Source organism: Equus asinus, chromosome 5 (assembly GCF_041296235.1).
Source record: "Equus asinus isolate D_3611 breed Donkey chromosome 5, EquAss-T2T_v2, whole genome shotgun sequence".
NCBI classification, from domain to species: domain Eukaryota; kingdom Metazoa; phylum Chordata; class Mammalia; order Perissodactyla; family Equidae; genus Equus; species Equus asinus.
The window spans coordinates 111,751,424-111,771,080 of record NC_091794.1 but is presented as its reverse complement, the minus strand read 5'-3'; the positions used below and the strand labels follow the sequence as shown (position 1 = coordinate 111,771,080).

The window sequence follows — 19,657 nt, the reverse complement described above, 5'->3', positions numbered from 1 at the left end:
AGCCCTCTCCGTGTCCTCCACCGGCATTCTCCCAGCCGCAGGCCTGGCACCCGCCTCAGCTTGTCCCAGGAGTTCCCGGACCACATTCCCTCCCAGGGACCCAGGCCAAGGCTGAGCTTCCTGGCTCCCAGGGAAGCATCTGCCAGGTGGGGCAAGGACTGGGGCTGGCAGACAAAGGCTGACCCAGCCCTGCCTCTGGCCAAGGAAACAATTATGGTGGAGGATCTGCCGGCATACTTCTGAATATCTATCAAAGAGAGAATTGCCTGAGACAAGCCCCCAGTTCTAAAAGCTGTCCCACCCCTGCCTGGGGGCAGGGTATTGGCTGCCAAGCCTTGTGTTGGCTGCCAGGCCCTGTGGGGGCCTACCACAACTGCCTTCGTGTCCAGTCCACCCCCCCGCAGGACGTCTGGGAACAGCCAGAGCAGCCTCTGTGGCCACTGGAGCCCCTCTGCCAGGCGGGCTCAACCTGTCACAGAGGGAGTGGACGGCCTTGACCCGGACACTGCGTGACTTGGCTGTGCTGATGAGCCATCTCGTGGGTCCACGTTCAGCCCCCCAGCCCCGCGAGGAGTTCCCAGGATGGGGAGTGGGGCAGGGCGGCCCACGGGGAAACTGGAGCTCCGTGTGTGAAGCCAGAAGGCCAGTTTCCAGACTGTACTCCATGACCTTGGTCCAAAGAGACCCCTATAAGCTCCCCGGGGCAGAAAAAGTCACACACATTTTATGAGGTTGTCATGGTAACTGGCACGTCCAAAACTGTTTGCTGGATGGAATTAAATTCGCATGGTTTCTTCCTCCCAGAGCCAGAGCAAGCTGGAGAGAGAGAAATTCCTGTAAAGAAAAGGCACCCGCAGACTCCGATCAGATGCTCACACATGAGGCTTCCTGTCGGCAGTTCAGGGTCGGTTAGGGAGGAGGCACGTCCCCCACAGAACAGCCTGCAGTCCCTATGACAACCAAGATGACCACCTGCGATACAGGGAACACACAAGACCACACAGTCGGTGGCGGGCGCATGTCAACTATCGTCCACATGGTTCACTTTGGAGAACAGCAGAGGCCCAGGAAGCATCACACCAGGATAATAAAGTGCTGTCCCCACTGGGCAGACGCGCTCATGGGTAAGAACCTCACAGAACACCAGGCCTGCTGGCGTGCAGGCGAGACCGCGATCATTCTTCTGTTTTCCCATATTTAGTTACTCTGACAGGCAGGCAGAATAACAGCCCCCAAAGATGTCCACGTCCTCATGCCCGGTCCCCGACACGGCAACTGGAATTGGGGTTGCTACTCAGCTGACCTTACGACAGGGGGGTGTCCTGGACGATCTGTGTGGGTCCAGTGTAATCTCGGGGTCCACAAGGGGAGCAGGGAGGCAGAGAGAGAGTCAGAGTCCGAGAGAGAAGTGACGATGTGAGAAACAGGCTCAGAGAGACGTTGCCGTGTTGGCTGTGACGATGGAGGAGATGCCACGAGCCACGGAACAAGACACCTCGAAAGCTGGGCAAGAGGGAGCAGAGTCTCGCCAGGAGCCTCCAGAAGGAGCAGCCCCACGGCCCGGCTCTGGCCTGGGCGACCCATGTGGGACTTAGGACCCCAGCTCAGGGAGAGAATAAGTATGTGTTGTTTTAAGCCACTAAGTTTGTGGCAATTTGTCATGGCAGAAAAAGAAAAATAAACATGGTTATTAGGCTTGTTGTCGCTCTTAGTGCCGGGGAGTCGATCTGACTCCTAGCAACCCCGTGTGCAGCAGAGCAGAGCCCTGCCCAGTCTTTCTGCGCCATCCTCACACCTCCCGGGGCTGTATCAGACAAGGCTCCACTTCTATTCACAGGGTTTTCATGGCCAATTTTTTCGGAAGTGGGTGGCCAGGTCCTTCTTCCTAGTCGGTCTAGTCTGGAAGCTCCGCTGAAGCCTGTCCACCAGGGGTGACCCTGCTGGTATTGGAAATCCTGGTGGCATAGCTCTCAGCAACACAGCAACACGCAGCTGCCACAGTGTGACAAGCGACAGATGGTGGTGTGGTTCCCTGACCAGGAAATGAACCCAGGCCGCAGTGGTGAGAGCTCCGAATCTTAACCACTAGAGCACCTTTAAAGTTGGGAAAAGGAAACCCAAAACCCACTTCCTTAGAGAAGAGCTCTTTGAGCTGTTCCCTGCTGCAACTTGTCCCTGGCCTCCAGGGCCGGCAGGAGGGTGCCCCACCGGGCTGCACTGGCCCGGGGAGGGGCCCCTGCACTGAGGGGGAGCCGCTCTCTAAGCAAGCCTGGGTGCCAGGCCCCCGGCCCACCTCGCTGGGCAGTTCTCTCTCTCCTGCAGGTCAGAAGTCCCGCCAGCCTGGGGCAGCCAGAACATTCCAAGGTAATTCCTGTCAGACCCCACCCCAGCGCAGGCCAGAGGGAGCCGGGCGAGGGGTCCACTCGTCACTCATTCCCTCCCACAGCAGATGTCTACGGAGTGCCGGCAGACGCCCGGCCCCTGTGCAAGGAAATGCTGCCTCTGCTCTCCACGGGCTCCCGAGTCAGACGGGGAGAGGAAAACTCACAGGACGGGGAGGGGGAGCCTGAGAAGTTCATGCAGAGCGTGGGTGATCAGGGGAGCATCAGGGAGGCCTCCTGGAAGAGGCGTCCCAGGGCTGAAGCTGCTCAGACAGGCTCAGAGGAAGCCATCTGTCCCTCCAAGGAGGTGTTGCTGGGACAGGGGCGCCAGGTGGCAATGGCCATGCTTCCAGGGTTCCAAGGACAGACGTTGAACACCAAGCCCCATCTCAAGTGCTCCTGATAGCCTGCCGTCTAAAGGAATCCCGTAGATCCTTCTGCAAGGAAGACAACTTGGTGGTGCAACCATCCTCCCCCACTGCCCCGGGGGTTCAGGATTTACCGTCTGGCTTTGCTAAAGTGAGGCTTTCTCGTTTGGCCCTTCAGCTGTGTCTGAAGGACACCCATTTCCTGTCCATCCTCACCTGGACAGCAACCAAGCTGCGCTGGTCCAATGTCACCCCTTGGTGACAGCTCCAGGAACTGCCTAACCGGCTCCCTTCCTTTCTTCCCTGGAGCCTGGGGGGGGGGGGGGGCGGCGCAGTGGGGGTCGCCTTGCAACAGAAGGGACCCCTCACACCACGTGCTCAGAGGCTGCACGTGGACAACACTGGGAATCTCGATGCTTGACCACTCAAATACCAACTTCCAAACATTTGTAACAATGACATTTAGGAACTAAATGGCTTCTGGGCCGGGGATAGACAGAGAGGCTGAAACCATGGAGCCCACCCTCAGGAGAGGCACACTAAGCAATAGGCCAAGAAAACAGCAGAAAGCAAGGAGGCCGACCCTGAGCCCGGGAGTAGGGGGCCCTCAGGCCGGGTCAGCCAAGGCCACTCCCGAAGGATAAGAAGGCTGGGCTTTTGTTTAGTTTTCTTTTGTTTCGAATTAATAGATTTTATTTTTAGAGCACTTTTAGCTTTCTGGAAAAATTGAGCAGAAAGTAGAGAGTCCCATGTGCTCCCTCCCCCAACACACACACCCTCCTTCATTCCTAACAGCCTGCTACATTTCTGCTACATTTGTTACAAAGGAGGGGCCAATCCTGAGAAAGACGCAGCGTTGTCAACCACAGCCCAGTTTACAGAGGCTCACTCTCCGGGTTGCATGTTCCACGCTCTGTGGCTTTGACAAACGCATGACGACATGTATGCACCACTGCAGTGTCATCCGGAGTACTTTCACTGCCCTAAAAATCCTCCCACTCACCTGCTCACCCCTCCCACCCCCAACCCCCGGCATCTCCATGGTTTTGCCTTTTCCAGAATGTCATGTGGTTGGACGCACGCAGTACACAGCCTTTTCAGAGGGGCTTCCTCCACTTAGCAATGTGTTGAAGGAGGCTGAGCTGTTCCCGTGGTTTTCCCAGAGGAAAGCTCAAGGAGGCAGGGACAGCTCCCCATGTTTAGGGGTTCCTTGCCAGGGCCAGAAGAGGCTGGCTCATCAACCCCCCCAGCATTTGTGGTTTCCAGGGCAACCATGGAAACCAAGAGTGGGTCGCCTAGAAATGGTCAGACAGGCCTCACCCACTCTGGATTTCCAGAGTCACCCGGCAGTCTCCCAGGAGAAGGTCACAGGGACAGGCTGCAAGTGGGGTGCTGGGCTCTCCCTGCCCCCGGCTCTCCCATGCTTGGGTGCACACTATTTAGAACCCAGAGGCTCCGCAGGGCAGGGGTCAGCTCTTGGCCCCTCTGTACCCCCCGGGCAGGCACAGAGGTGGCGGAGGTCAAGTAAAGCTGCGAGTTTTTACAAAGCATCTGCTGACTTGTCTCCAGCAGGCAAGGGTGCCATGAAGGAAGAGGCCGTGCCTGGCTGGAGCCAGCCTGCAGAATGGGACACAGGCACTGTCCCATCGGCAGAGGCTCTGACTAGAAGATGGCAGAAGGAGATTCAGGCTTCAAGCAGAGCTTTTGGGAACCCGTGAAGGGAGGGGGTGCTCCCCGCTCAGCCGAGGCACAAGGGCTAAGCAGAGACTCTCGGCGGCCAGTCCAGCCCATGAGGCCCGAGATGGGGTGGAGGGTCAGGCATCACGGAAGTTCAGGCAAAGTCAGCGGGGGGCCCTGAAGGTTCCCAAGAAGGACCCCAGCGGGCAGTGGGCGCGAAGGCGTCATTAATGGCATTTAAGGAAGTGGAACCACCTGGGGCAGGACCAAAAGGACTCCCTCACCTCTGCTACCAGCCCAGAACCCAAGAGCTCCAACACCTGGCATGTGGCAGTGAGTAAGAGCCACTGTGGTGACAGCCTCTGTCAGGGCCAAAATCCACTGAGGACTCGGAGGCCCTTCACACGGAGCCCCAACAGCCGCCAGGTGACCCGCTGCCCGTTTAGAGATGGACACCCTGGGCCCAGAGACCCTGGGGTAACCCGGTCCCATGAAAACGCACCGTTCCCATCCTACGCCCAGCGTGTGCCCACAGAAACAGGCCTCCTCTAGAAATGTTGAAGCAGCGGAAGGAAAAACGGATATGGGAGAAGACACTGCTCAGGCAAGTGCGTCCGGGCCACGCCTGGGGCCGAAGCTGCCTTCCCGACGTCGGGCAGTTTCTCTGTTTACTCTGAAAGTTATCGGGTTTGGTCTGTTTATACAAATCAGCCTCCAAAAATGTGGGAATGGGACTTTTTTTTCCATTTATTTCCCAGAAAACAAGACAAAATGTAAAAGGCCCAGAAGAGAGCCAAGAACATTCCTTGGTTCCCCAAACATCCAGGTCTCCACTCCCGCCCCCCCGGGGCCGAGCTCCTGGGATGGTTCTTTGGCAGTGCAGCCCGGCTGCAGCCTGGAGGCCAGTGCCCGGCTTTGAGTGGCCCCCACGGCAGGGGGTGAGGCTTAGGAAGGGCTGGGGTGGGCCGAGCCATGCACACTCTCAGCCCTCTGCTCTGTGTGTGCATGAGTGTGCACAAGTGTATGTGTGTGCACTCATGTGTGAGCGTGCATGTGTGTTCACGTGGATGCATGTGTGTGCCTTTCTCTCTCTGTGCCAAGAACCTGGACTTCTAGGCTCACGTGGGGACCACTCAGAGCCATTCTAATCCCCCAAATAGTCAAGACCTGAACGGTACAACCCAGAGCGCTTGCAGGGCCCCGACACACAGCATCCACCCTCTGGTCTGGATGACAGGATGTGACACCTCTCTTTTTCTCTTGCTCAGTCTCTAGGCCAAGATCAGCGAGAATTGGGGGCTCAGCACTCCTCTATTATTTCCTGAAGCAGAGCTCAGAGCCCAGGCCAGGATGGGGCTGGGGCCTCACTGGGAGCCCACCCACACTGGGGTGAGAGCACTTAGCCAGGCTCCGACACCTTGCCGGATGCCCAGCTGTCCCCTCACACCTCCCTGGTGGGCGCATCCCCCCTGGGCTGGACATGTTTGAGCCTCTGGTCAGCCAAGCACCTCCCCCTCCGGGAGCCCCTCGGCCAGACCCACCCCTGACCAGGACACGAGGCAGGGTGGCAGCATCCCACCCCCTGGCTGGCTCCTGAGGGTGAGGTTACAGTGGAGGCGAGGAGGTGCTCCTCCCAGGATGCACCCTTGGGCGGGCAGCTTGCTCTCCCCAAGAGCTCCTGGGACATGGCTGGAAGAGCTCCCCAAAGAGGCATCCCTCTGCCCACGCAGGGACCTCTGCTGTCCTCTGGTCTGGCTCTCACCCACACCCCTTCTTAGCCTACACAAGAGCCACTTCCCCAGAGGCCTCCTGCTCTGCTGACCAGCTCAGCCCCCTGCCCAGCCTGGGAAGGGAGCCCAGCCCAGGCCTTAGGCACACACATATGTCACCTGTGCCTCCGTAGGTGGCCTGTCCACCTGCCCAAACCCTCAGCACTATCCTCACTGCCCTCTAGATTCACGCCTGTCTCTCTGTAGGTCACTTAAGGCCACAAGGGCAGGTCCATGCGTCCCAGGGTTGAGCCCCACTCTTGGTGCCAACAGGCACCCCAGACCTATGGGCTTGGACAGATGGACAGATAGACGGACAGTTTTAGGAAAGTGCAGAGGAGCAAAGAGCCACCCCACAGATCGGCTGCCCCACCCCCAGACCAGGCCAGGCCCAGGCTACAGGTCCCCTTCCACAGCCCACATCGCACCTCTGGCAGTGGGATGCCCGCCTCCCAGGGACTTCGTGCGGCAGCCCCAGTCGCACCTGGCACATAGGGAAGGCCGGCACGTACCTGTGGAAAGATGCTGGCAGAAAGAAGGAAATGATGTGGTGATGATCACTTCGTTTGGGATCCGGATTGGGTATGAGCTCCACATTTTGTGCAAAGAGCCCTCCCCTAGCTCCCCAGACAGCCCGAGGAGGAGAAGTGAGGCTGACGCCCAGATGTCAGCATGCAAGAGGCCCTCGAGGGTCGGCCAGTGCAGCCCCCACTCTACAGATGGACACAGACCGGAGGGAAGCTGGTGCAGCCACCTGAGCGTCCAGATGCTCCAGCCCTGTGGTGTCTGCACGTCTGGGAAGGGGGGCTGTGGCCTTGCCCAGGCATGTGCCCAAATGCCCTGAGAGACCACAGCCCCCGACTCCCCAGGGCACCAGGCAAAACCCCGTGGCCAGAGGACACCTCCCTGCCAGGCCTGCCCCTCCTGGCACAGAAGCCTCAAGAGAAGCTCCACGTTCCTGCTGGCCTGCTCCTGGCCTGGTCTTCCTGATTCCAGCAAAGCCACCACTATCTACCCCATTAGTCCAACCAGACCCTGGGAGCTGCCTCTTTCCCTTATCCCCCACCAGGGGCCCATCAGCAAGTATGCCCACCCTCCCCGCACTGGTACCCACAGCCATCATCCTCTCCCCACCACGCTGGCTCCGTCTCTCTGCCCTGGCCTGACGGCACCCTGGCCACCAGCCCGGCCCCAGCACAGCCACAGTGGCTCCCTGGACTTCCGGCCTCAGCACCTCAGCAGTGTCCTAAAGCACAAGTCTGCTGCCCGTCCCAACCTAAAACTCGCGGTAGTCCTGAGAGAAGCAAACACTCCACAAACACCGAGCGACAGACGCCAAATAAACCTCTGGCTGTGACCTGCCACACTCAGTGACCTGGCCCTCCGCCTCCCTGTGCCGGCTGTGTCCACGCCCCAAACCCGCCGCAGGTCTTCACACATGTGTCCACCGCATCTACTTAAGTCCTGGGAGGCGCCGCCATCCCCACTGATGCAGCCCCCACGTCCAGTCACGCTCTACCCGCTCCTGATGGGCTCCTCATGTCATTATCTTTGCTTCCTGCCGCCTGCCCCACCAGCACGCAGGCCTCGAGGGCAGTGGTTCTGTTTGGATTCCAAGCCCAGGGCCTGGCACACGGTGGATGAATGAATGAATGGAGTGAATGAACGAATGGGGTGTGCCCCCAGGCCGGCCTCCCCTTCCCCATTCTCGCCCTGGGACCCCCTTGTCGGGGTCTCATCCTCTTTCCCACTTGTGTCCCTCAGGCCTCAGCAGCTGTCAGATGTGACACCAAGCGTCACCGGGCTGGGCTGGCACCAGGAGTGGGTGAAGACTGCAGGAAGCCTGGCGCTCTGTCCCCGCATTCACAGTGACCTTCCATCCCAGGCAGCCTGGGCGCCTGCTCTGGCCTCTCGTCGCCACCAGGGGGCGCCGGTGCCCGCCCTGAAGACAGGCAGGACAGTGGGTGGCCCTCCGCTGGGGCAGGAGCCCCTTCCAGGAGGGGTCCCTGAGCCCCAACCCGCCCTGTGGCTGTTCTAGCATCTTCCTGCAGCCCGGGGACAGCTGTGGAAGGACAGGGAGGGCTGAGGGCACCATCAGCTGGCCCTGGGCTGAGAGGCTGGGGGCCCGTAGTCCTCGGGAGGGGAGGCTCTTGAGCCCCGTTTGCCTGGGGCCCCCATGTTCCCAGCCAGCCCCTTACCTTCCTTCCCCATCCTGGACCCTCTAGGGGCTCCCAGCACCAGGACCACTCTCAGAGCCCGGCACCAACCAAGGGCCCGAGGGCAGGCGAGTGCCCTGCACTGAGAAGGGCAGGGACAAAGCCATGCCTCGGGTGGACAACGTCTGCCTGGTGTGGGGTGAAGCCCCGTGGACACTGCTCGGTGTGTGGGGCCAGCTGCCCCCGCCCATCCCACCATGACTGTGCCCTGGGCCTCGGGGACAGCACCTTCCTGGCGGGAAGCCTACCCCACCCAGCACCTTCAGATCCCCCATGTCATTCACTCGTTCATCCATTCATTCATTCATTCACACAGCGCAGAGAGAGCCCAGCTTGGTGCTTGTCTTCCTGGAGCACACAGGGAGGGGCCCTGGGCAGACCCGCCCTCTCTAAAGGCCACAGTTCAGTCTGTAAAAGGAGGGGCTGGGATCCAACAGCATCCTTCAGCCACCTTTGACCTGGGGCCTGGTCTGCCCCGGCAGAAGTACCATCCCACAGCATCTGGGGGAAACCAAATCCCCACCTACCTGGGGAGACGCCTCTGCTCTGGGACAGCCAGGCAGGGAAGCTGTCTGAGGTATGGGGCCCAGCTGCCCACTTCCTGGAGCCCTGGCTTCAGAAATAGACAGGGGAGCCAGGTGGGGTAACTTCGTCTGTGTGCCACACCCCCACCCGGGCCCTCCCTGGGGCCTTGGCCTGGCCGAGGCTCTCAAACAAGGAGACGGGACCACGTTCACTCAAGGATGAGCAGGTGCCCACGCTACTGCAGAAGACAGCTCTGCCCAGGATCGGCCCCCACCTCCCGATGCCATCCACCTGACTTCTGCCCGCCCCTAAGGGAGCAGGTGTGTCTGTGGTCTCCAAAGGCTAGGGGAGGTGGCCAGCCTCAAGGCTCCCAGGATACAGGGGCCACACTGCCCAAGACCCTCCTGGCATGGTCCTCAGAAGCTCCCCAGCTGGACACGGTGTCCAGGATGAGCCCTCTGCCTCCTGGGGGTGATGGCAGGGCTCGGCTGCATGATGGCCAGCACTTCCCAACCCGCCAGGACAGCCCTCCTAGTCCCTGGGGGCATAATCACACCAGCCTCATGCAACAAAACCATGATCATGGCTAGCTCTCGGCCTCAGGGACAGAAAGACAGGGTCAAGACCTGCCCTCATTGACCACTCACCCCACCTGCCAAGCTCTGGGTCTCACTCTGTGGCCTGTTGGCCCCTCGAGCCATGATGTACTGACCTCAGAGACCCCGCAGCCTATCCAGGAGGGTCAGGGGGCAGGAGGAGAGTGATGGGCCGGGGTCCCTGTTTGGGTCCCCCATCCTGGAAGCCTGCGGCACTCAGGGCTCTTCCTAATGGCTCTGGGTTTATGGTCTAGCAGGTAGATCCCGGGGCTGGCTGGGCCAGGGTGGGGCGTCCTCTGGCCACAAGCTGCAGAAAGGGTCAGAAAGCCTGGCACCTCCCCCTCACACGGGAATCCAGACAGCTCAGCCGACTCTGTGCGTGTTCCCTGAAGACAGGAGATGGGAGGGTCTGGGGGGCTGTGAGCAGAGAGGTCGGCACGGCCTGCAGCCCCCCCTGTGCCCACACCTGCCCCTGCAGCTCAGCCGAGCAACAACCAGACCACTCAGCCCAGCCCTGCCGGGGTCCCCCAGAAGCAGGACAGGTGGGAAGACGGCCTCTTGGCCCTGAACACTGCCCTTCATAAACCTCAGTGCCCCCATCTGCAAAGCTGGGGTGGGAGCCTGTGTCGAGGAGCTAGAGGACCCCAGAGGAAAGTGCAAGCACTCAGCAGAGCGCCACACTCACCAGGGCTCCCCAGTCCCATAGCTCTGGCAGGGGGTCTAGAGGGCAGCGACCCCGCATGCAGCTCCACTCAGGGTCAGGCTGTGTGAGCTCCCAATGAGCCGGCCACGCTCCCAGCAGGGGCTCCAGAGAAGGGCCCTTGCATGGGTCAGGAGCTGGCACTGGGCACTAAGTCCCATGTGGGTACCGGCCATGTCGTCTATGCCACCTCCTCCCCAGGACAACCTCCTGCCCTCCCATGAGCCCTTGTCACCTGAGGGCACCCAGAGATGTCCACTCGAGGGGGGAGCAGCTTGACCACCCTTGGCCCACCAGCCCTGGGAGCTGGTGTCTGTCCTGGATCCAGCCCAGAGCCAGCTTGAATCTCCCTGTCCCCAGCCTGCCTTGTTCTCGGACAGCCCTTGAGAGGGGCAAGTCCAGCCAGAGAGGGCTGGGGGTGGGCAGGCCAGCGCGGGACACAAGCACCCAGACTCTAAAGTAGTGGCGCTCGGGTATGAGCTCGCCCCATGGGGAGGAGGCAGGAAGGAAGGGGCTGTGCAGGGGGCTCCCCAGCAGGTCAGGGCAGCCAGGAGCTCTGATGCTGAACCCACCCCAGCTGTCCCCTTGGTGCACGCAGCGACTGATGCTGGGAGGGAGGCCCTGACTTCCAGGCGGGCAGATCTGAGACCCCAGGCACCGGGTCCAGAAGCCCCAGGAAGAACAGAAAGGCCTGTGACTCACAGTCCCGCAGAACACTGGCCCTGTGACAGGCCCTCGAGGGCAGCCAGCACTGGACAGAACCGTCCGCCCTGCGCACCTCCCAGGATGCAGCCGGAGCACAAACGGAAAAGTCCTATCCCCTCTGTGCAGGACGGCGACTGTCAGGGGACACGGTGTGGAGCGCGCTGGCCTGATGATCAAGCCATGCCGTCCTCAGTAGGTCTGCTGCCAGACCTCGCCCTTCCTTTCCTCTGAGCAGAAAGGGCACTGCCTGCCCTTTGGAAGGGAGCCTACAGATGACCAGCACAAAGCCAGCCCAAGGCAAGGCCAAGGCCACGCTGGGAGGCGTCAGGCTGCCCAGGGAGCTGAGATGAGCAGGGGGCTCCCCTTCTGTCTGTGGGGGCACTGAGCCCGGGCTGGGCGAGGGACGGACTCCGCGGGTGGGAACCGGGGCTTAGCACAGAAATGTCCACTGTCCTGGAACCTTCTCAATTGCCTGTTAAATGGAGGGACCACAGGACTGCCCTCTGCCCCGGGGGCCCATGGGCCCACACGTGCCAACACAAACTGCCTTTTCCTAAGGAAGGTCAAGGGTCCCCACGTCAGGGTGGCCACACCCACCAGGGAGAGCACGGATGTGCACAGGTACACACAGATGTGTGGGATGCCTGTGCCCTGGCCCGCTCCAGGAACTGGCCTGTGCTCCCTCCTGGCCATCCAGGTCGGCTCTGCAGAGTCCCAACACACAGCAGGACCGGCAGCAGCATGGGGCTCCATGGGGAGGCGGACTCGGCCCTCCTGAGACCTCTGACCACAGGGCTGGCCGCGGGGGGATCCCACTGTGGAAGGCTGACCCACAGGCCCATCCTGCTCTGACCTCCCGGCTGCACCTGGCTCCCAGCAGGGCAGCTGTGGGCCAAGGAGACAGACCTGGGCAGCAGTTCCCGCACAGCCAGCAGGAGGCCAGCCCAGCAGGTCAGCGACACCCTCCGGCTGTACCTCCTCCTCCGCGGGAACTGCCCTGTTATCAGCTGGCCTGGCTCCGCGTGACGTTGCCCAGACCCCGGTTCAACCCGGGCGCAGAGGGCCTGGCCCTGCTCTGGAATGCCTGGAGCCGCCAAGACCCGAGAGCAGATTCCGGAACGCCGATGCCAGCTCCCTCGCTTGCAGACCCCTCATTAATTATCCCACTGGGAGGGGAAGACAGACACGGGCCCCAGGAATCCGGAAAACGGGCAATCAGCACATTTCCTGGAACTTGCTCCTGAACAGCTACGGCTCCGGGCGGCTGGCACTCAGCGGGCACAGCGGGGTGGAGTGGACACAAGACTGAGATGCCCGTCCAGGAGCCCAGAAAGCAGCCAGGGCCCTGGGGCTCACCCAGAGCTGTCTGCCTGCCACCCCAGCCCTCCCTCCACAAGGTCTCAGGGCACTGCCAGCAGGAGACAGGGACCCCAAGTGCTGAGGAGGCTGACCTAGCCCCCAAGCGGGTTCCTGACAGCAGGACCGCCCCAGGCAGCAAGTCTCCAGGAATTTAGACCCAGCAGGCTCTGCAGCTGGCTGCATTTTATTGACTCATTAATGTGCTCATCCCGCCAGGGCGCAGGGGTGAGAGGTGAGCCCTGCCACGGAGGCTCCCATGGTGGGGGCAGATTCCTGGGGTGATGAGAAGGGGCCCAACACAGTGGGGCCCTGGGCAGTGGTCCTGGATACCCCAGGGGGTCCCCAGGAGGCAGCCCCTTTGGAAGCAGGCTGGTGGGTCCACCCAGATGGGGGGAAGAAGGTTGGAGGGCTCAGGCGGCTCAGGTGGCTCCAGCTCCCTATGTGAGTTCCCTTCTACAAACACAGTGTCTCAAGGGCAGGGCCAGTGGCGTGCACTGTGAGGGTCTCTTCCAAGTGCAGGGACCCCTACACACTGCACTGCCCTCCCTGGCCCTCTCCAGCCACCTCTGCTGCCCCCATGCCCCGACCCAGCTGCCTATCCTTCAGCCCTCCTGGTGTGGGATTCCCCACCTCGCCCCCCTGCAGGGCCATGAGCACCCAGGGCAGACACTCAACTTATCGAGCCTCCTGGGCTGGGGCACTGCCCTCTGCTCCTCTCCACTGGTGAAGAAAGCCTGAGCCAGCAAGGGTCTCAAGGACCAGAGGGTGGAGGAGGGCGTGCAAGAGCACCTCTGTGCAGTGCAGGTCTCCAAGGGCCGGGGACCAGGCGGCCTCAGCCATCACTGCCACCCGACTCGGCTTGGCCCAGCTATTCCTCTGCCCAGAATAGGAAGCGCCAAGCCATCAACTGTGGCCAGCCGGGGACTGTAAAATGAGGCACTGCAGCTGCTTGGTGAGTGGGCAGCTGTCTGGCTCCACTTGGCCCAGTGGGCTGCCTGGAGAAGGTCCCCTCGGCCCAAACACACCTGGGGGAGCTCCTGTACCCACACTTTGTCAGGTCCGAGGCAGTGATGATCTGGGGACCCACACTGGGTACTCGGGCTGCACGGGTCCTCTAGAATCCATCCAGGCTCCCCCACCCCAGCAGGGGCCTCCAGGAGCATCCAGCCCCACCCTGTGGGTCAAGGGGCTGTCTGCCACCAGTGAGCCCATCACTGACCTCACAAATCAGGGACTGACAGGCTCAGTGGCCCCATCTGTAAAATGGGACAAGCACCCAGCCCCCGGGCACACGCCAGGATGCCCCTTTGGTCCAGAGAAGAGCATTTCACCGGGAGAGTCTGGGGCAGCTTCCTGGGAGGGCAGGGGCACACAGTGTGGCCAAAGCAGGGGAAGGCAAATTGGCAGGGTCCTTTCAGGAGACCACCAGGAGGGCGAGGCAGGGCCTCTAGCCTGGGGCAGTCCCAGGGAGGCGTGGGGGCAGGTGGGGTGAGCTCACAGACCCCCCCATGCCCTAGAGGATCTGTCTCTTAGTTTCTCCTGTCGTAATTATGTCATTAGAAGCCCACCCCATCTCAGAAGCCAGCCCTGGGAGAGGCCCATTGTGCAGGGAGCCGGCCTGGAAAGACACAGTCCTTCCAACAGACAGAGGCGCCTTTGTGGGTGTTGTGGAGTGGGACGAACCTGGTAATTAGCCGACTCACTGGGGGAACATGAATGCCCTTCCCAGAGTCAGCCGCTTTGAGAGACGGGCTGGGACTCTGAGTGCGGGCCGTCCCCAGGCTGTCCTGGAGCAGCCTGCCTGCAGACGCGCTGCCCTGCAGGGACCCAGCCTGAGTGCAGGAAGGACCTGGAGCAGCCACTCCTGTCCCAGCCGACTGTCACGCCAGGAGGGACCAAGGCCAGAGGGCATAGTCAAAGCCACCCACACCCTCCACTCAACCCACAGGCAGCAAGAGCCACCAGGCAGACGCCCAGCACCAGCTCCCACAGGGAAGCAGAGCTCGCTGGAGGTTCCGAGAACTGTCCCCAAAGGAGGGGTTGAGGGCAGCCAAATGGGGCATGTGGGGAGAAGCCAAAGGCTACAGCCACTCTGTCCACTCTGGCGGGGAGCAGAGCAGAGCAGAGCAGAGCGGGGCGAGGGGCCACCGCGGGGAGAGGAGAGCCACGCACAGCAAGCTGCTGGGTCACGGGGTTTCCCATTACCCAGAAACTGCACCAAGTGCCTCAAAGGCTGGACCCTGAGGGCAGTTCAGGCTGGGGGCCACAGTGAGGAGGCACGTCCCCACCTGGGTGAACGGGGTCAGGTGCTCAGGAAGGACGCACTCCAACCCCTGAGGTCGGAAGCCAGCTGACCTCGTGCTGACAGCCAGCATGGCCCTCAAATGGCCCTGCCACCACGCTAAGGTGGCTGAGACACTCCAGCCCTAAAGGGGAAAGCGAAAACCTTCTGCTTGGCCAGGCCCAGAGGCTGATGCCGAGAACGGCACGGGGAGCCTAGGACCACAGCCAAGGATGCAGGTCAGAGGCAGGTCAGGACAGGTTAACCCCAGACCACACCCACAGGACGGAGTTGAGCTGCCTCCTGAGGGAATCAGGCTAGGTTAGGGGCATTGGGGCTGCAGGCCTCAGAACAGTGACCCCGTGGCAGGTGGCAGGACTGCAGGGGTGCTGGGACGTGGCCTCAGCTGGCCCGTTCAGCTCCAGCACCCACCAGGATGGTGCCCTCAGTGCAGACAAGACGGAGGGAGGCTGTGGAAGGAAACGTCCGTGCCCCAGAGCCCCGGCCTTCCCGGAGCCTCCCCCGTGGGTGGGATGGGCTGGCCAGCCCCTCCGTTCCCACCCCTCACCGAGGGCCAGACTCCAGGAGCACAGCAGCTCCCAGGCCTGGTCACGGCAGGTGGCCAACAGCAGCCCCCCTGGGGCCAGCGGTCAGACTCCCACCCTCGGACACAGTGGGCAGCACTGAAGGGTGGCCTGGAAGGGCCGCTTCCTCTCCATTAATCAATTATCCCAATTTAGAAACAGAGTCGCCCTTGAGCCAAGGCTGGGGGTTCAGGACCCGCCCAGCCTGCCTCCTGCCCCCACGCCCCCACCCTGCTCTGCTTCCTGGTGTAGCCGCCATGGATCCCACAGCCACCTCCAGCCCACTCCCAGGGACCCCCATCTGCCAGCTTCCTGCCCAGGTGGGGAAACTGAGGCTCCTTCCAAAGACAGGCACCCGAGGGAGCCTGGGTGTGGAGGCTCCAGGGGGGACCACTGACGTCTCTCCCTGCTGGGCTGGGGAGGAGGCGGGGGCAGGCCACAGCAGGTCCCCAGGGGCACCTGCCAGGCCAGCCCCAGGCCAGCCCTCCTGGTTCCAGATCTTTCCAACGGGCTCAGAGAGGGAAGCTTCGGATCCGGATTCCAGGCTGAACCTTCTCCTGCGGTCCCCCGCAGCCCCTCCGGGCCAAACTGCTTTACTCCCTCCTCTCTGCTCCTGTGCCCCTGCCTTTCTCCCCTCTGGAAAGCCCACCCTGACTCACCTGAACCTCCCCGAACCTTCCACGGCCCACAGGCCCACCTCCTCCAGGAAGCCCTCTGGACCACCAGACCTCTGCTGGGCAGCACTGACGCCTGGTCCTCTGCTGGACCAAGGAGCCTTCCCAGAACTGCCTCAGAGACCCATCCAACACGCCCGTTTTACAGGTAAGGAAACTGAGGCCCAGAGGAGACCCAGAGGCAAAGCTTCTTGGACCAAGGAGGTACTGGAAGTGACCCAGGCCTCAGTTCTCAGGGACTGCTCTTGTCCCCTAGGCCATGAGAAATGACTAGTGGTCATTCTGTCACGATTTATTGCACAAAGAAAGCCATATTAAGCAGTTAGTGTTCCTAAGCACACGTTTTTCTTGCCTGTTTTTCCTTAAAGATTCAACCCCAGGGGCCAGGCAGAGCACACGTCACCAGCAGACATGGCTGGGGGCGTCCTCCCGCGCTCCGTCTGGCAGCACACGCAGTGTGATCTGGGTGTAAAGGGAGGATGAAGCCTATTCTTGGCTGGTGAGAACCGTTCCTGGTCAGTCTGATGGAAATGATGCTCCAGCAGGACCCCCGGAGTCCAATAAGGATCAGGGGCTCCCCAGGGTCCACCTCCCTGCTCCACTGAGCAGCAGTCCTGCGGGGTGTCCCAATCCCAGGACACCCCAAGGGAGAGGCCACGTGGGAGCCACACCTCACGGAAGCTCAGGCATGCTGTGTGCACAGTTAGCCCAAGAACAAGGGCCAATCCTGGCCACCCTGTCATCCACTCCTCACACCCTCACATGAGTCCAACAGACCAGGCCACTGGGGAGAAAACGTCACCACCATCCTGTGGTCCTTCCCCACCAGGGCGCTCCGTGCCTCACCTGCGTTGACACCTGTGACCTGTACGGACCTGCTAGTTTATACCCCCTAACAGAAGGGGAAACTGGGGTTCAGTACATTATCCTGGTCCCACAGGCACATCTGGATGGCACGGAAGCCCGCCCTGGACAAACGGCGCCCAGGCCTTGACTGTACCGAGGGCCCCAGGCCAGCCCCCACCCCCACCTCAGCCCGGCTGGCACAGGCCCCCTTTGTGCTCCTGCTGCTTCCGCAGAAAGCCTTCCAGTCGAGGTGGGAGGCGCGAGGTGGGTCAAAGCTGAGCCACCGTGGGGGGGGGGGGCCAAGCGTGCAGAGGGAGGGGCTTTTCCGAGGGGCACGCCCCTCTGCTCTCCACAGTCAGCCCTGCAGGGTCCCTTTCTCCCTCCCTGACTCTTATTCAAACAAAAGAATTTGAGGGAACCAAAAAATACGGCTTCTATTTTCAAAACTGGAATCAATCACAATTGGGGAGTTAGTTAAATATTCCCAACCGTGCTGGAGCTCAGGTCTTTGGTGTCCAAACCAGGTGGAGGACGGACAGGAAGGTGCTGGAGAGCTTCGGGCGTGAGCAGGACAGGGGCTGCCCCTGCAGGCGGGACTGCCCTCACACCTCGCCTTGCACACCAGTCCTGCACACCCAGTCCTGCATACCAGCCCTGCACACTTAGCCTTGCACAATTAGCCCTCATGCCCAGCCCTGCACACCTATGTCTGCACACCCAGCCCTCACATCCAGCTTGCATGCCCAGCTCTGTATACCCAGCCCTGCACACTCAGCCCTGCACACCAAGCTCTGCATATCCAGCCCTGCACACTCTGCTTGCACACCCAGCTCTGCATATCCAGCTCTGCACACTCAGCCTTTCTTCCAGGAGAGAGTGCCCCAGGAAGAGGCCAGGCAGCCACTCTCCAGCTGTATCTACTGCTCCCTGAAGGTCGCATCTGCTCCCCGAGCAGCCACTCTCCCAGGAAGCCCCAACCCTGCAGGGCTGAGGGTGGTCACATGCCCAATTCTCCGGGTGCAGATGCTCCTGCCTGCCCTGCCTGGGAGTCAACGCAGGGTGGGGACCTGGGGATCTATCTCTCTCTCCCCCGAAGTAGATCTCAACTGGGCTCTACCCTGACCAAGGCCAGACACTGTACCCAGACAGCACGTGGCCAGAAGGTTCCAAGTGCTCACTGGGAGAGACTGAGCTTCCAGCCCCAGCTCTGCTGAGTGGGCAGCAACTGCCAGGCCTCCCTGGCGCTAGTTTCCTCTTCCACAAGAGGATGAAGTGAGGATGCGACGAGGTGATGCAGGCAGAGCATCAGCTTCCCGGCCCTCCTCCCGCCCCGAGAGGCCATCCCCATGGTGAGCAAGGAGAGCCGGGGCTGCTTTGGAGGCAAAGCCAAGCCCGAAGCCAAAGTTACAAGAGGCTGGTGGGCACAGAGCACATAAGCGCAGCCCCACCCCACCTGGAGTACCCAAGTGTGGATCTGAGCCCACTCTGGTACCTAGGAGGCTAAGGGCCAGGTTCCCGTGGAAGGGGGTGCCGGCCCGTGAGGCTCAGTCGGGCGCCTGGACAGAGCAGCAGGCTAGAAGGTGCGGAGAGGGGAGTTGATGGTCGACAGAAAGCTGGGTAGAGCAGGAGGGGACTAGAGGAAGACCGGCCCTGATGGGCAAGGGCAGATTTCCCTGGCTGCTTCCCAGATGACGTGACCCAGGACAGGCCACACTGCAGAGTCACAGCCTCCCTACCTCCCCAAGCAGGGGAGCAGGGACCACAGCAGGGTCTGTTGCTGCTGACGATCAAGTCACAAGCCATCCCAGCACCTTCCCAAAGGCAGCTCAAGCCTGGACTACCCTCCCACCCCACCCACACAGCCGTGATACTCCCAACGAAACTGAAGGCAAGCCGTGTGCACTTCTCAAAGGTTAGAGGAATGAGACGGAATGTCCTTGAAGCATTTCTGCACACCCACCTGGGGTCATAATTACAGAGGCGAGAAGAGGCGAGGCATGACAGCTGGGCCCCTCCATCCTGGCCTGGACCCCAGCCTGCATGGGAGTGGGGTGGGGTCACCTCTGGTCACCCCACAGAGGAGCTCCGGGTCTGAAACCACAAGGAGAGCTGGCTGAGGCTTGGAGCCAGGGCGGCACAGGGCTCAGGGCAGGGATGCCCAGCCCCTGGAGGGGCCCTTTCATCTGAGCACCACAGTGGCCTCACTGCATGGCCCGGGCAGCAGACCTCCCAGCCGCCCAGAGCCCAGGAAGCAGTCGGCTTGCAGAGCTGGCTCTTCAAAGAACCTTCCAGCTAACAGAGGACATTCGGTAAGCGATCAGAGTCACCTCAACAGCCAGCCTTTCCAACAACTGCCAGCACCCCTGGCTATGAGCACCCATCTCAGAACTCTGGGGCCCAGAACCTCCCAGGACCCTTGCCCTCAGCCCAGCGCTCACACGTGTGCTCACACAGGGAACAGCGAGAGGGCAGGGGTCCCCTCTACAAACAGGGGACCCCCTATTGCCTGATTTCCTGATTTCCTTCTGGTCACCCGCTGGGCATCAGGGAGCGTGGCAGCGCGTCCCAGGATGTAAGCCCGGCATCCACCTGGAAGAAGCCCCAGCTGCTCACCAGCAGCAAGTCCAAGGCGCCAGAAACCATCTGGGAGTATTTCATTTCAAGGGTGGCCGCGGCTCTGCGCCCTGTCCCAGCAGGGCCCTGCGGGCTCCGTGTGCAACGAAGGGACTCTGAACAAAGCCCTGAGGAGCTCTCATGCCACCCCAACCCACCACTCACGGAAATGAGGATGCAGGACTGCAGGGGTTCTTGTGACAATTTTCATGCATTTGCATGCACCTTTCTTTCCAAAAATTCTTTGAGCCCACGCGCCTGCTCTGAGCCTGTCCCCACCCGCCACCCGCGGCATCATCAACATCTCCCCGCAGGACGGAGTGTACGGGGCTTGATTTTTACCATGTGTCAGGCTTCCAGTTT

General features: G+C 61.4%; 1 protein-coding gene across 20 annotated transcripts in view; it reads right to left on the bottom strand.

The window, feature by feature from the left end:
• MEGF6 (multiple EGF like domains 6) overlaps positions 1-19,657 on the bottom strand; it is a 101,160-nt gene that overhangs the window by 57,752 nt on the left and 23,751 nt on the right. The gene's annotated exons all lie outside the window — the stretch shown is intronic.